This window comes from Entelurus aequoreus, linkage group LG14 (assembly GCF_033978785.1).
Source record: "Entelurus aequoreus isolate RoL-2023_Sb linkage group LG14, RoL_Eaeq_v1.1, whole genome shotgun sequence".
NCBI lineage: Eukaryota > Metazoa > Chordata > Actinopteri > Syngnathiformes > Syngnathidae > Entelurus > Entelurus aequoreus.
Window position 1 is genome coordinate 7,539,587 of NC_084744.1, and position 17,500 is coordinate 7,557,086.

Genomic DNA, 17,500 nt, shown 5'->3' on the forward strand with positions numbered 1-17,500 from the left:
GAATTCCGGCTTCAATCCATCATGCTTATTAGCATATGATTTGGCCTGATTAGCATATTGATGAACATGGAAATGGCGTATACCGTATTTCCTTGAATTGGCGCAGGGAATATAGTATTCGCACGTCTAGAATTACTGCCGGGTCAAACTCGTTTCTCAAAATAATTAACGCACGCTTGGCCTTATCGCCGGTTCATTATTGACGCCGGATCAAGTTCGTTTCGCAAAATATTAATTTTATTATCGCATGTCTATAATTTTCGCCGGGTCAAACTCGTTTCGCAAAATATTTAGCATATGGCTAGAACATCTGCCCGGGTCAAATTCGTTACGTCACGAGTGACGCTTTACCTGTCCTCATTTTCAAAATGGAGGAAGCTGCTTTCAATAGTTTGCAATCGCACAAAGGAAAAAAGATAAAGAGCTATTCAGTAGGATTTAAGGTCCAAGCTATTGAATACCGGTACAGTATGCTAAAAAGAACAGTAAGCAGCTATGTTTTATTAATATTAATATTTATTAAGTGTCAAATACTGTATGAGTCATTAAAGGCCTACTGAAAGCCACTACTACCGACCACGCAGTCTGATAGTTTGTATATCAATGATGAAATCTTAACATTGCAACACATGCCAATACGGCCGGGTTAACTTATAAAGTGACATTTTAAAATTCCCGGGAAATATCCGGCTGAAACATCGCGGTATGATGACGTATGCGCGTGACGAAGTCCGAGTAACGGAAGTTATGGTACCCCGTAGAATCCTATACAAAAAGCTCTGTTTTCATTTCATAATTCCACAGTATTCTGGACATCTTTTGCAATTTTTTTAATGAACAATGAAGGCTGCAAAGAAGACAGTTGTAGGTGGGATCAGTGTATTAGCAGCGGACTACAGCAACACAACCAGGAGGACTTTGTTGGAGCGCTAGCCGCGCTAGCCGCCGACTTCACCTTGACTTCCTACGTCTCCGGGCCGCCAAATGCATCGGGTGAAGTCCTTCGTCCTTCTGCCGATCGCTGGAACGCAGGTGAGCACGGGTGTTGATGAGCAAATGAGGGCTGGCTGGCGTAGGTGGAGAGCTAATGTTTTTAGCATAGCTCTGTGCAGTCCGGTTGCTAAGTTAGCTTCAATGGCGTCGTTAGCACAGCATTGTTAACCTTCGCCAGCCTGGAAAGCATTAACCGTGTATTTACATGTCCACGGTTTAATAGTATTGTTGATTTTCTATCTATACTTCCAGTCAGGGGTTTATTTCTTTTGTTTCTATATGCAGTTAAAGCAAGATGCTATCACGTTAGCTCGTAGCTAAAGCATTTCGCCGATGTATTGTCGTGGAGATAAAAGGCACTGAATGTCCATTTCGCGTTCTCGACTCTCATTTTCAAGAGGATATAGTATCCCAGGTGGTTTAAAATACAATTCTGTGATCTACAATAGAAAAAGGAGAGTGTGGAATCCAATGAGCCAGCTTGTACCTAAGTTACGGTCAGAGCGAAAAAAGATACGTCCATCGCTGCCTCTCAAGTCCTTCACTGTAACGTTCCTCATCTACGAATCTTTCATCCTCGCTCAAATTAATGGGGTAATCGTCACTTTCTCGGTCCGAATCTCTCTCGCTCCATTGTAAACAACGGGGAATTGTGAGGAATACTAGCTCCTGTGACGTCACGCTACTTCCGCTACAGGCAAGGCTTTTTTTTATCAGCGAGCAAAAGTTGCGAACTTTATCGTCGATTTTCTCCACTAAATCCTTTCAGCAAAAATATGGCAATATCGCGAAATGATCAAGTACGACACATAGAATGGATCTGCTATTCCCGTTTAAATAAAAAAATATAATTTCAGTAGGCTTTTAAATGACTCCCGCCTCCTGGTGGTAGAGGGCGCTGCCGCGCTAGTGATCCTTCTTGCGACTTCCGGTACTGCAGAAGAAGTGACTACACGCAGCAAGAGATTTTTTTTTTTTTTTTCTCTCGCCTGAACTTTTACTTTTAACATGGAGGATTACATACCGGTATCTAAAATAAAACAGTTTTCTAAACTGGACTTTCAATGGAAGCAGGAGGTAATAACTAAAGGAATATCTCCAGAGAGACTTTTAAAACTGAAGAAAGAAAATAATGAAGACTTCTATAACCAAGTTATCGATGCTTTTGGTCAGAAGGAGCTGCAAATGGACTCCATTTATAAGTACAGGTAAGACCATAATAACGTTTTTTTATTAAATGTGCTTTTCATGATGGGTTGCTTACATCACACTCAAAGCGCATTCCTTTTGGTAAACGCCGGAGTGAGAAGAGGTTTTAAAATAATTACCGCATGCACGGCCATCCCGCCGGCTTCCGGTAAACGCCGGAGTGACAGGAGGTTTTAAATTAATTAGCGCCCCTGCGGCTATTCAAGGAAATACGGTAGGTTGTTGTCGTACATACACTCTCACGTCCTCTATTCCGGTGTTTTTCAACCTTTTCTGAGCTAAGGCACTTTTTTTCATTAAAAAAAAAAATACGGAGTCACACCACCAGCAGAAAAGGTTAAAAAAATGAAACTCCACCAGGTTGTTGTGCCTTATGTTGAGTTTGTTGTTGTTTCCTGTGTGTAGTGCTTTAGTTCTTGTGTTGCGCTCCTATTTTTTGGTGGCTTTTCCTGTTTTGTTGGTATTTTTCTGTGGCAGTTTCATGTCTTCCTCGAACGCTATTCCCGCACCTGCTTTGTTTTCGCAAAGCCGTCTGCTCCACACGCTGTAAGTTTTTGCTGTCGTCCAGCATTCTGTTTTTGTTTACTTTGTAGCCAGTTCAGTTTTACTTGTGTTTTGCATAGCCATCCCTATGCTTCAGTGCCTTTTTCCTAGCGGGACTTGCCTTTTGTTCATTTTTTGGTTTAAGCGTTACATACCTTTTTAACCTGCACGCTGTGCTCTGCATATCGGGATCACGACAAACCATCCTCGAGGCCGTTCCAACTTCTACAAAGTAATTAACGACTGTTGCGTCGAACAGCTCTTCCTCTCAGGGAATCTAAATCACTGGTCAATCCCAAGTTCTTTCGATGACATACGCTGAGTAAGAAGGACCATCAAGACAGAATTTGAATATTTTCAAGTTTTACTAAAGCTCTAGGACAGGGATCACCAACCTTTTTGAAACCAAGAGCTACTTCTTGGGTACTGATTAATGCGAAGGGCTACCAGTTTGATACACACTTAAATAAATTGCCAGAAATAGCCAATTTGCTCAATTTACCTGTAACTCTATGTTATTAATAATTAATTATATTTACACTTAATTGAACGGTTTAAAAGAGGAGAAAACACGAAAAAAAATGACAATTACATTTTGAAACATAGTTTATCTTCAATTTCGACTCTTTAAAATTCAAAATTCAACCAAAAAAAAGAAGAGAAAAACTTAAAAAAATAATTTATGGAACATCATTAGTAATTTTTCCTGATTAAGATTAATTTTAGAATTTTTATGACATGTTTTAAATAGGTTAAAAATCCAATCTACACTTTGTTAGAATATATAACAAATTGGACCAAGCTATATTTCTAACAAAGACAAATCATTATTTTTTCTGGATTTTCCAGAACAAAAATTTTAAAAGAAATCCAAAAGACTTTGAAATAAGATTTAAATTTGATTCTACAGATTTTCTAGATTTGCCAGAATATTTTTTTTGAATTTTAATCATAATAACTTTGAAGAAATATTTCACAAATATTCTTCATCGAAAAAACAGAAGCTAAAATGAAGAATTAAATTAAAATGTATTTATTATTCTTTACAATAAAAAAAATAAATTTACTTGAACATTGATTTAAATTGTCAGGAAAGAAGAGGAAGGAATCTAAAAGGTAAAAAGGTATATGTGTTTAAAAATCCTAAAATCATTTTTAATGTTGTATTTTTTCTCTAAAATTGTCTTTCTGAAAGTTATAAGAAGCAAAGTAAAACAATTAATGAATTTATTTAAACAAGTGAAGACCAAGTCTTTAAAATATTTTCTTGGATTTTCAGATTCTATTTGAGTTTTGTCTCTCTTAGAATTAAAAATGTCGGGCAAAGCGAGACCAGCTTGCTAGTAAATAAATACAATTTAAAAAATAGAGGCAGCTCACTGGTAAGTGCTGCTATTTGAGCTATTTTTAGAACAGGCCGGCGGGCTACTCATCTGGTCCTTACGGGCTACCTGGTGCCCGCGGGCACCGCGTTGGTGACCCCTGCTTTAGGAGGTCAACTTAACCAATACATTCATATCGGCTACTCCAGTTGATCTGACATTCAAACGGAAAAGCCAACTTCTTGCACACAAAGACAGCCCTCCTCCCTCCCCCTCGCAACACTGATAAGGAAGATTTGGGGGTTTGGTTTCACATTCCTGATGGTTTAAGACACTAAGCAGACAAGCTGAAGACAAAGAGAGACTGGTAGAATATACAAAGGAAAAGTACTAGCTACTCTAAACATGGCTATGTAAAAAGAAATAACTCTTAAACATATATGCATCCTCCACACTACCTGCTGCCACCTTCTGGTATGGAGTATTACACGGTTACAGCTCTATACAGCACAGGCACTAGACAACGGCACATTATTATAATTATTGATTTGCATAAGATTTGCAAATACAAAATTTCGTTTTTTACTCAATATGACAGTCAAAAAGCAATACAAATTTATTCCTACATAACTTTAAAACCAAACATGCAAAATGTCTAATAATGCCTGGAATAATGTGTCTTTGTGAGTTTTACTAAAAAAATGTTATTAGTAAGGTTTGCAAAGACATAAATTAGGTTGTTTTACTCAATATGACAGTATAACTGTCATACTAAATATGAAAGTTATATAAACATAACTCCAAAACCAAACATGAAATATGTGTAAAAATGCCTGAAATAATGTATCTGTGAGTTTTAAGACAAAAGCTGTCTTTGATCCTACCAAGAAGAAGGCTTGTAAAACTCCACTGTGCAGGATGGGAAGCAACATGAAGGTGTTCTGTTTCTTTGATGTATTGTAATCCACAGAAAGATTTTGTCTTGACCCGAGAACTACAAAGCGGAGAGAAAGCAGGACCTGCCCAAGTTCCAGGCACCTCTTCTTTGAACTCTTTTACAACCTTTTCTTTGAACTCTTTTATCAATCGATCAATCAATGTTTATTTATATAGCCCTAAATCACAAGTGTCTCAAAGGGCTGCACAAGCCACGACGACATCCTCGGTTCAGAGCCCACATAAGGGCAAGGAAAAACTCACAACCTTTACGACCTTTTCTTTGAACTGTTTGTAATCAAAGGCGATGGCTGTTTACGACCCCCCCTCCCTTAGAAACAGCTGTTGCCATGTAATCAGGGAAAGTCCAAATAAAAGAGGAGGCGTACAATCTTTCGTCAGAGCGTGTTGGGAGACTGTGCAAGAGTACAGCCCAGACGTTTCTCCTCATTGAGCCAAATTTAATTCTGTCTCTGTTTAATTCCTTGCTTCTTGTCTTGTTTAATAGATGTCATCAGTGTTTGAACCTGACAGTTATTGAAACATAACTCCTAAACCATACATGCAAAATGGCTAGTGATGCCCGAAATAATGTATCTTTGTGAGTTTTAAAAGAAACATAAGATTTTGTAAGGTTTGCAAATACAAAATGTTGTTTTTTACTCAATATGACAGTCATGTTCTTAGAATCCTGAGATAATGCGAACGAAGCAATACAAATGTATTCCAACCTAACTTTACAAACAAACAAAATGTCTAATAATGCCTGGAATAATGTGACTTTGTGAGTTTTATTTTAAAAAATTATCTTTTGTAAGGTTTGCAAAGACATAAATTAGGTTGTTTTACTCAATATGACAGTATAACTGTCATACTAAATATGAAAGTTATATAAACATAACTCCAAAACCAGACATGAATGTGGAAGTTGCTTCCTAGCAGTCAACAGATGATTAGATTAACACGTACCACCTGTGAAATCTAATCACCTGCCAGCTGTGTCTCGCCGTCAGCACTGCCACGCCCCCGTCTGATGGCGCTCTGTCCTCAGCACCATGGACAGAGGCGGTGACCTTTGCTCCTGCAGACAGCGCTGGCCACGCCTCCCTCCACAATGAAATATGTGTAAAAATGCCTGAAATAATGTATCTATGTGGGTTTTAATAGAACACCCGAGTGTTTCTGTAAGGTTTCGAAATGGTGTTTTTACTCAATATGACAGTATAACTGTCACGCTCAATATGACAGTTATTTACGGCACACCAGACAATATCTCACGCCGTGGCACAGTGGTTGAAAAACACCGCTCTATTCCTTTTCTTTCCGTCGCTCCTGGAAGAAGTCCACCTTTTCCCCCCCAGGGAGTGTTTGTTGGGGTGTGAGGTGAGGCTGGAGGCAGTGGTAATTGGAGTTTGTCAGAGGGCACCAGCGGATGTTTATCTCTTCATGTTGGAGTTGATGTATAGCTGCTCCTCGGTGTGTGCTTGCTGGGAAGGAACGCCAGTCAATCGAGTGTCCTCTCAAGGGATGCGGGTGCTTAACGACAGCTCTTCCACTAATCATGCCTGCATTCATTAAATGGGGACCTTTTTAATGCACCTGCTCCGATATTCTCTTGTCTTCTTAAAGGGGAACTGCCCTTTTTTTTGGTGGGCGGGGGGTATTTAGTCTATCATTCACAATCATTTATGTAAGACAAGAACACATACGTTTTTGTCGCAAAGTCACTGTCATGATGTTTTAGTTATGTTCTGTTAGTTTAACTCCGTAGTTCCTGTTTTTGTGCACTCTTGTTTGTTTTGGTTGCCATGGTGGCATATGATTTTCACCTGCCGCTGGTGTACACATGCTCACCTGGCTCTAATCAGGAGACTATTTAAACCACCTTTGCCAGTTAGTCGGCCTGGCGTCATTGCTCGTTTCAGGTCTGATTCTATAGTTATGCTAGTTATTGGTTTCATGCCACAGTCTCATAGTTGTTCCGTGCCATAATTCATGTTAGTTGTTTCATGCCACAGTTCCATAGTTGTTCCGTGCCATAGTTCATGTTAGTTGTTTCATGCCACAGTCTCATAGTTGTTCCGTGCCATAGTTCATGTTAGTTGTTTCATGCCACAGTTTCATAGTTGTTCCGTGCCATAGTTCATGTTAGTCGTTTCATGCCACAGTTTCATAGTTGTTCCGTGCCATAGTTCATGTTAGTTGTTTCATGCCACAGTTTCATAGTTGTTCCGTGCCGTAGTTCATGTTAGTCATTTCATGTCACAGTTTCATAGTTGTTCCATGCCATAGTTCATGTTAGTTGATTCATGCCACAGTTTCATAGTTGTTCCATGTCATAGTTCATGTTATTTGTTTCAAGCCACAGTTTCATAGTTGTTCCATGCCCTAGTTCATGTTAGTTGTTTCATGCCACAGTTTCATAGTTGTTCCGTGCCATAGTTCATGTTAGTTGTTTCATGCCACAGTTTCATAGTTGTTCCATGCCATAGTTCATGTTAGTTGTTTCATGCCACAGTCTCATAGTTGTTCCGTGCCATAGTTCATGTTAGTTGTTTCATGCCACAGTTTCATAGTTGTTCCGTGCCATAGTTCATGTTAGTCGTTTCATGCCACAGTTTCATAGTTGTTCCGTGCCATAGTTCATGTTAGTTGTTTCATGCCACAGTTTCATAGTTGTTCCGTGCCATAGTTCATGTTAGTTGTTTCATGCCACAGTCTCATAGTTGTTCCATGCCATAGTTCATGTTAGTTGTTTCATGCCACAGTTTCATAGTTGTTCCGTGCCATAGTTCATGTTAGTTGTTTCATGCCACAGTTTCATAGTTGTTCCGTGCCATAGTTCATGTTAGTTGTTTCATGCCACAGTTTCATAGTTGTTCCGTGCCATAGTTCATATTAGTTGTTTCATGCCACAGTCTCATAGTTGTTCCATGCCATAGTTCATGTTAGTTGTTTCATGCCACAGTCTCATAGTTGTTCCATGCCATAGTTCATGTTAGTCGTTTCATGCCACAGTCTCATAGTTGTTCCATGCCATAGTTCATGTTAGTTGTTTCATGCCACAGTCTCATAGTTGTTCCGTGCCATAGTTCATGTTAGTTGTTTCATGCCACAGTCTCATAGTTGTTCCGTGCCATAGTTCATGTTAGTTGTTTCATGCCACAGTTTCATAGTTGTTCCGTGCCATAGTTCATGTTAGTTGTTTCATGCCACAGTCTCATAGTTGTTCCGTGCCATAGTTCATGTTAGTTGTTTCATGCCACAGTCTCATAGTTGTTCCGTGCCATAGTTCATGGTAGTTGTTTCATGCCACAGTTTCATAGTTGTTCCATGCCATAGTTCATGTTAGTTGTTTCATGCCACAGTTTCATAGTTGTTCCGTGCCATAGTTCATGTTAGTCGTTTCATGCAACAGTTTCATAGTTGTTCCGTGCCATAGTTCATGTTAGTCGTTTCATGCCACAGTTTCATAGTTGTTCCATGCCATAGTTCATGGTAGTTGTTTCATGCCACAGTTTCATAGTTGTTTCGTGCCATAGTTCATGTTAGTTGTTTCATGCCACAGTCTCATAGTTGTTCCGTGCCATAGTTCATGTTAGTTGTTTCATGCCACAGTTTCATAGTTGTTCCGTGCCATAGTTCATGTTAGTTGTTTCATGCCACAGTCTCATAGTTGTTCCGTGCCATAGTTCATGTTAGTTGTTTCATGCCACAGTTTCATAGTTGTTCCATGCCATAGTTCATGTTAGTTGTTTCATGCCACAGTCTCATAGTTGTTCCGTGCCATAGTTCATGTTAGTTGTTTCATGCCACAGTCTCATAGTTGTTCCGTGCCATAGTTCATGTTAGTTGTTTCATGCCACAGTCTCATAGTTGTTCCGTGCCATAGTTCATGTTAGTTGTTTCATGCCACAGTTTCATAGTTGTTTGTTTCTTGCTATGCTATAGTTTATGCTAGTTGTTTGCTTCACGCTATTGTCACGCAACCCTCTACGTAAGTCTTGTTTATTTCATGCCACAGTTAAGAGAGTTTTTGCCTGTTATTTTGTAGTTAGATTAATAAATTTGTTCCTACCTGCAAGCCTTGTCCGGAATAGTCCGTTTGCATCCCGGGAGAACAAACCTCGCAGTAAACTGTGAAAACCCTCTTATGACAGTCACCAGCCTTGGCGTCACTATAGACCAATGTTCTTCAACCTTTTGTGAGCCAAGGCACATTTTTTTCATTAAACAAGTCCAGAGGCACACCATGTTAGAATAATTATGTGTAAGTTATCACACAACTCTTATGCTTAAAGGCCGTTGCTATAGTTATTAGCTATTGTGCTCAAGTTGTACTTTTCTATGAGAGCAGCCAGCATGGATGACTAGAACAGACAAGTCATTGTATTGTCTGCTCGCGGAAAACAAACATCCTAATCTACGATTTGACTCCCTCGAATGGCCTTGACGTTGTGAACAACAGGAACGGGCTGTTCTGAAAACACCCCCGAGGACACCTCAATGATGGACGCTTTTGACCTCCCTCCCTCCTCAACGACACCTGGAGGCGAACTTTTGCTTGCATGCAGAACGGCCCCAGGCTTATGGACACTACATCAACACACCCAAGACAATGGGTACATACACACACACCCCCTCCCACACCCCACGCCTTCACCACCGCTTGTTTCCCCTCAGGGTGATGGACAGCTGGCAGTGCTTCATAGCAGCAGTCGACCTCCAGGGCCCCAACTCCCCTCTACCCCCCCCTCTGTTGCGAGTTGTCGTGTTTATGTGTGCATTGCATGGAGGTTTTTTCCCACTCCAGACTCGGCCCCCTTAGGAGCCCAGTCTAGATTGTATTTTTTTACTCATCTTCTTCCCCAGCGTTTTACCTTTTTCTTATCTTTTACGGGGCGCCTTTGGCGACCCATCAGCGTTCCTGTTCTGTAACCCTGTACACTGTTTGTTTGTCTAATCTTGAACGGGTTTGTGCTGAAAACATAGTTTCATTGTACTTGTGCAATGACAATAAAGTCCTCTCCTATCCTATCCTGTCCTATTCTATCTGTGCAAGGACAAAACTTGTCATCAGTCACGGCATATGAGGGGTTGCCTCACCGCAGATATTTTGTTTGTCTTAGCCCACTAACAGCCAAGGACTTCAAGGACCTCAACGAACATAAGACGACAGCACGCAGAGGAAGCAGAGACAAGGCAATCACAAGGCCCCCAGCACATTCCGTCACGTATTGTGCGTACTGGAAGCTGCTTTGCATGAAATGTGTGGCCACTCCTTTTAGAGGATAAATAGATAAATAGAGGAGCATGTGGGCTGGACTTTAGAGCGTAGGTTGTTTCTGTAACTAGAGTACAGCCCAAAACGTCTCTCATTGAGCAAAATTGAACTCTGTCTCTGCATGATTCCTTGCTTCTTGTCTGTTTAATAGATGTCATCAATGTTTGAACCAGACAGGCAACCAGCAGAATATATTAAAAAATTAAGCTCAGCAGCCGATATTGACAGTAAAAAGTTGTTGTCGCAGTTGTTAGATATGAAATTAGACCATAACCAAGCATGCATCAATATAGCTCTTGTCTCAAAGTAGGCGTACTGTCACGTAGGGCTTGGCGATATATGGAATATACTCGATATATATCGCGGGTTTGTCTCTGTGCGATATAGAAAATGTCCATGAAGTTATCAATATTTGACTGCAGTCTATATTGAACAGCATGCCAGATTGAGCAGTGATAAAGCCTGTCTTGCATCAACACCCACTGGAAGTGTTCAAAGGGGTAAGCGCTGGAAAAAGAAGAGCAGATGAATGAATGAAGGAGTGCTCCATGCGCCATGTGACAGTAGCAGTGTGTGCCTAAAGGGGCATGAAGCCACATTGTTGGCCGACTGCTTCTCATTTGTATTCAAGTTGCGTGGCAGCTGCCGTCAAGATACTTTGGCTTCACATTCTCCTGCACGTTGACAAACAAGTGTCCAATTGGATTGCGGCGACGCATTTGACAACGAGCCGATTGTGCGCCGGTGCTCAAGTGACCGCCGCAGATGAAGAAGTCGGAGATCCATTCTCTCCCAATGCTGGCAGACAGTCTGTTATATGTGCCTGCTGGGCTGCTGCAATATGTCTGCTTTCTTCATGCAGGACAACACAAGTCCTGTGCTGCTACAATATTGTGGAATAGCCTTCATTTCTAAGAACAAGAATAGACTGTCGAGTTTCAGATGAAAGTTCTCTTTTTCTGGCCATTTTGAGCGTTTAATTGACCCCACAAATGTGATGCTCCAGAAACTCGATCTGCTCAAAGGAAGGTCAGTTTTGTAGCTTCTGTAACGAGCTAAACTGTTTTCAGATGTGTGAACATGATTGCACAAGGGTTTTCTAATCCTCAATTAGCCTTCTGAGCCAATGAGCAAACACATTGTACCATTAGAACACTGGAGTGATAGTTGCTGGAAATGGGCCTCTATACACCTATGTAGATATTGCACCAAAAACCAGACATTTGCAGCTAGAATAGTAATTTACCACATTAGCAATGTATAGAGTGTATTTCTTTAAAGTTAAGACTAGTTTAAAGTTATCTTCATTGAAAAATAAGGACATTTTAATGTGACCCCAAACTTTTGAACGGTAGTGTATATATATATATGTATATGTACTGCATGTATGTATGTATATATGTATATGTACTGCATGTATGTGTATATATAATGTATATGTACTGCATGTATGTGTATGTGTGTGTGTGTATGTATTAAATATATATATATATATATATATATATATATATATATATATATATATATATATATATATATATATATATATATATATATATACATATATGTGTATATATATATATATATATATATATATATATATATATATATATATATATACATATATGTGTATATATATATATATATATATATATATATATATATATATATATATATATATATATATATATATATATATATATATATATACACATATATGTATATATATATATATATATATATATATATATATATATATATATATATATATATATATATATATATACACATATATGTATATATATATATATATATATATATATATATATATATATATATATATATATATATATATATATATATATATATATATATATATATATATATATATATATATATATATATATATATATATATATATATCAGTGACGTGCAGTCAGGAGAGGCAGGTGAGGCAGGGCCTCACGTGCCATCATGGAAAGAAAAAAAATGTAAAAAGAAAAAAAAAAACTACAAAAAATTAAATTGTTATATGTATCCAGTGATTATTCTATAAAGTTATTTTCCATTTAACTTCACCACTTTTAGATTATTTTTATTCAAAATCGCTGAATTTTCACATTTGCCGTTCAAATACTGAGAAGAGACTTGCGGTGAGTCAGCAGCCAGTTGAGCCTCACCATGGATTGCGCAATGACTCAGCTAACTGCTGGCCTGCTGTGCAGTGAGAGCGTATTGCTATATGAATTATATTATACATTTCCATAGTTTAGTTAGCTGAGGTATATAATGTACAGTGTATTTTGTCAACAACTGTATGTGTGTAACACATTTCTTGTGCTGAGCAATCATAAAACGGCTGCGAAGACGCACTGGCTGAGGCTCGCAGTAATCCCGCCTCCTGGTGGTAGAGGGCGCTAGTGATCCCAGGGTTCATTTATGCAACTACTCGGCTGCAGAATAAGTGACAACAAGCAGCAACAGTTAGCAATCGTTTATTTTTTCTCTCGCGTGGACTTTTAACATGGAGGATTACATATCTAGAATAAAACAGTTTTCTAAACTGGACTTTCAATCCAAGCAGGAGGTAATAATTAAAGGAAGATCTCCATCAAGACAGAGAGACTTTTAAAACTGAAGAAAGATAAGGAAGACTTCTATAAACAAGTTATCGATGCTTTTATTCTGAAGAAAGGTAAGACCATAATAACGTTTTTTTTATTAAATGTATTTTTGTGTGCTACAGTTTGTATGTGTAAAGTTAAAGTTAAGTTAAAGTACCAATGATTGTCACACACACACACGAGGTGTGGTGAAATTTGTCCTCTGCATTTGACCCATCCCCTTGTTCACCCCCTGGGAGGTGAGGGGAGCAGTGAGCAGCAGCGGCGCCGCGCCCGGGAATAATTTTTGGTGATTTAACCCCCAATTCTAACCCTTAATGCTGAGTGACAAGCAGGGAAGAATGCTGGTATGAGCTTTTAAACATAACCCGTTAACTGCTGCCAATCAAATGGTGAATAAGATACTCTTTAGGGTTCATATGTTTGTAAATCTGACTGTGATGAAGTCAGTGCCTCACCAGCCATGAACCTCACCACACGTCACTGATATATATATATATATATATATATATATATATATATATATATATATATATATATATATATATATATATATATATATATATATATATATATATATATATATATATATATATATATATATATATATATACATACACAGGGGTTATGTTCCTAAAAATACCCGCTTTAAGTGAAATTCATGTAGCAGAAGTTTCTTTCTATTTTTTACATGTGTTTTCGTTCATTATATATATTTTTTCGTTTACACTATATGTTTTTCAAATTTACAGGATGTTTTTTTAATTTAATGTGCATGTTTTTTTCATTTACAGGTTGTTGTTTTTTTATTTATTATGTTTTTTTCGTTTACAGTACTGTACAGTATTTGTTTTTTCGTTTCTTATATATGTTCTAAGGCTGTAAAGCTCCCAATCACACACTTTATAAACCTTTCTCAGACAGGCATTAACATTTTCTCACATTTCTCTTGTTTAAACACTCCCAAAGTTCAAACCTTAGTGGATAAAAAAGAAAAAAGTATTAAAGAATGAAACCAAAGGTCAAAACCTGTTTTAGGCCAAAACATTTATTTGATAAGTGGTTCGGAAAATGAATGAATGAATATTTAAACGTCCCTCCATCCATTTGCTTCCGCTTTATCCAGGGCAAGGTATAAACATTTTCCTATGAAAATAAAAATATGATAGCTTTTAGAAAAAATTACACACACAAAAAAAAATCAGTGTAACAGCGAGGCCGTGTAAAGTGAACTGCGTTGTAGCGAGGGAACACTGTATCTTGAAAATGGTCTGTAAAACATCATCTTTGACCAAAGAACCAACTTTACATGTAGAAATGTAGAAAACAAATCATAATACGACCTCTTTAAAGTCTTGTAATGTTGGTAAAAGTGTATCTTTCTGTCCTTTAGAACCTGCAACTAAGACCGGTTTTGTCCTGGTTGAGCTGCGCAAAAATTCACAATGCAGTCAAAAAGTCAACCTATTGGTCCCGAGTCATCAGGAGACGATGCACAGGCGTGCATCATCAGTGTAACCGTGGAAACCAGAACCATGTCTCCTGATGACGTCCCCAAGAGGCAGCATGTAAAAGACTAAAAAGAATGGGACCTAACATTGAGCCTTGGGGAACACCCAGTGGGGGACATACAGTATATTCAAACTTGCATAAAAACATAGATGATTTAGAACTTTCTAAATCAGGGGTGTCAAACTCATTTTAGCTCAGGGGCCACATGGAGGAAAATCTGTGCACACACGGGCCGGATTATTAAAATCATGGCATTAAAACTAAAAAATAAAGACAATTTCAGATTGTTTTTCTTTGCCTTACTTTGGCCAAAAATAGAACAAACACATTTTAAAAATGTCACAATAAATATATAGAAAAAAATACTGGCAGCGATCCATGAAGGAAAGAAGAAAGTGAATGAATGTTTATACCTGAATAAATTTAAATTAAATTGTTCTCTTTTGTATTATTTTTTTTAATGAATGAAGTAACGTTTATGACAACTTTTGTCCAAAACACAATATAGAATGTGAGATATAACAGGATGATGCATAAGTTCATCATTTGTTTTCAAAACGCTTACAAAAAAAGTGGGACCCCAAAAATTTACTGTGGGACCCCATTTTTATGACTTGATGGGGTCCCTTGTACCCCATTTTGAAAATTCCTAGCGCCAACACTGATGGTGTCAGGTTCAAACACCGATGACATCTGTTAAACAGACAAGAAGCAAGGAATTAAGCAAACAGAGACAGGATTCAATTTAGCTCAATGAGGAGAAACGTTTGGGCTGTACTCTTTGCACAGTCTTCCACCACGCTCTGACGAAAGGATTGCACGCCCCCTCTTTTATTTGGACTTTCCCTGATTACATGGCAACATCTGCTTCTAAAGGGAGAGGGGGTCGTAAACAGCCGTTGCCCTCGGTCACAAAACAGTTCAAAGAAAAGATGCCCGGAGGTGGCGTCAGGTCCTGCTTCCTCTCCGCTTTGTAGATCTCGGGTCAAGACAAGATGTTCCCGTGGATTACTATAGATCTGTCATGATCCGTGGCCGGATCATGTTTTGTTTAGTTATGTTCTGTTAGTTTTGGATTTCCTTAGTTCCTGTTTTGTGCACTTCTGGGTTTGTTTTGGTTACAATGGGCACTAATTGGTTTCACCTGCCTCTGATTAGTGTTCGGCACGTTCACCTGCTGCCGAGCACTCATCAGAGAGCTATTTATTCACGTTGCTCGCCACACTCGGGCGTGCGTCATTGTTTGCTGCGAGCAACAGGCACGAAGGTTCATGTCTTGTTTCTATGTCCTTGAGTCCTATGATAAGTTTGTACCTTAGCGTCACGTGCGACCTTCGGTTTGCTTTCTGTTTTTCGGTATGTGTTATGATTTGCGAAGATGAAATCATATCCTACCTTCGCGCTGTCGTCCGGAGTTGTCCCTCTGCATCCCAGGAGAACAACCCCGCAGTAAGCTGCGATCCACACCGTGACAAGATCAAAGAAACCGACACCTTCATGTCGCTTCCCATCCTACAGAGTGGAGTTTTGCAAGCCTTTTGCTTGGTAAAATTTAAGACAGCTTTTGTCCTCTCACGAAAGGATTGCACGCCTCCTATTTTATTTGGACTTTCCCTGATTACATGGCAACAGCTGTTTCTAAAGGGAGGGGTGGTCGTAAACAGCCGTTGCCCTCGGTCACAAAACAGGTCAAAGAAAAGATGCCTGGGGCTTGCGTCAGGTCCTGCTTCCTCTCCGCTTTGTAGATCCCGGGACAAGACAAGATCTTCCTGTGGATTACGATACATCAAAGAAACAGAACACCTTCATGTCGCTTCCCATCCTACACAGTGGAGTTTTGCAAGCCTTTTGCTTGGTAAGATCAAAGACAACTTTTGTCCTCTCACGAAAGGATTGCACGCCTCCTATTTTATTTGGACTTTCCCTGATTACATGGCAACAGCTGTTTCTAAAGGGAGGGGGGGTCGTAAACAGCCGTTGCCCTCGGTCACAAAACAGGTCAAAGAAAAGATGCCTGGGGCTTGCGTCAGGTCCTGCTTCCTCTCCGCTTTGTAGATCTCGGGACAAGACAAGATCTTCCTGTGGATTACGATACATCAAAGAAACAGAACACCTTCATGTCGCTTCCCATCCTACACAGTGGAGTTTTGCAAGCCTTTTGCTTGGTAAGATCAAAGACAGCTTTTGTCCTCTCACGAAAGGATTGCACGCCTCCTATTTTATTTGGACTTTCCCTGATTACATGGCAACAGCTGTTTCTAAAGGGAGGGGGGGTCGTAAACAGCCGTCGCCCTCGGTCACAAAACAGGTCAAAGAAAATATGCCTGGGGCTTGCGTCAGGTCCTGCTTCTTCTCCGCTTTGTAGATCTCGGGACAAGACAAGATCTTCCTGTGGATTACGATACATCAAAGAAACAGAACACCTTCATGTCGCTTCCCATCCTACACAGTGGAGTTTTGCAAGCCTTTTGCTTGGTAAAATCAAAGACAGCTTTTGTCCTCTCACGAAAGGATTGCACGCCTCCTATTTTATTTGGACTTTCCCTGATTACATGGCAACAGCTGTTTCTAAAGGGAGGGGGGGTCGTAAACAGCCGTCGCCCTCGGTCACAAAACAGGTCAAAGAAAAGATGCCTGGAGCTTGCGTCAGGTCCTGCTTCCTCTCCGCTTTGTAGATCTCGGGACAAGACAAGATCTTCCTGTGGATTACGATACATCAAAGAAACAGAACACCTTCATGTCGCTTCCCATCCTACACAGTGGAGATTTGCAAGCCTTTTGCTTGGTCAAATCAAAGACAGCTTTTGTCCTCTCACGAAAGGATTGCACGCCTCCTATTTTATTTGGACTTTCCCTGATTACATGGCAACAGCTGTTTCTAAAGGGAGGGGGGGTCGTAAACAGCCGTTGCCCTCGGTCACAAAACAGGTCAAAGAAAAGATGCCTGGGGCTTGCGTCAGGTCCTGCTTCTTCTCCGCTTTGTAGTCAAGTCAAGTCAAGTCAAGTCAACTTTATTTATATAGCACATTTTCAACAACTTTTTAGATTGAACCAAAGTGCTTTACAGGTTAAAAAAG

At 39.4% G+C, this 17,500-nt stretch overlaps 1 protein-coding gene across 1 annotated transcript in view; it reads left to right on the forward strand.

The window, feature by feature from the left end:
• LOC133665308 (E3 ubiquitin-protein ligase SH3RF3-like) overlaps positions 1-17,500 on the forward strand; it is a 289,756-nt gene that overhangs the window by 225,457 nt on the left and 46,799 nt on the right. The window lies entirely within an intron of this gene.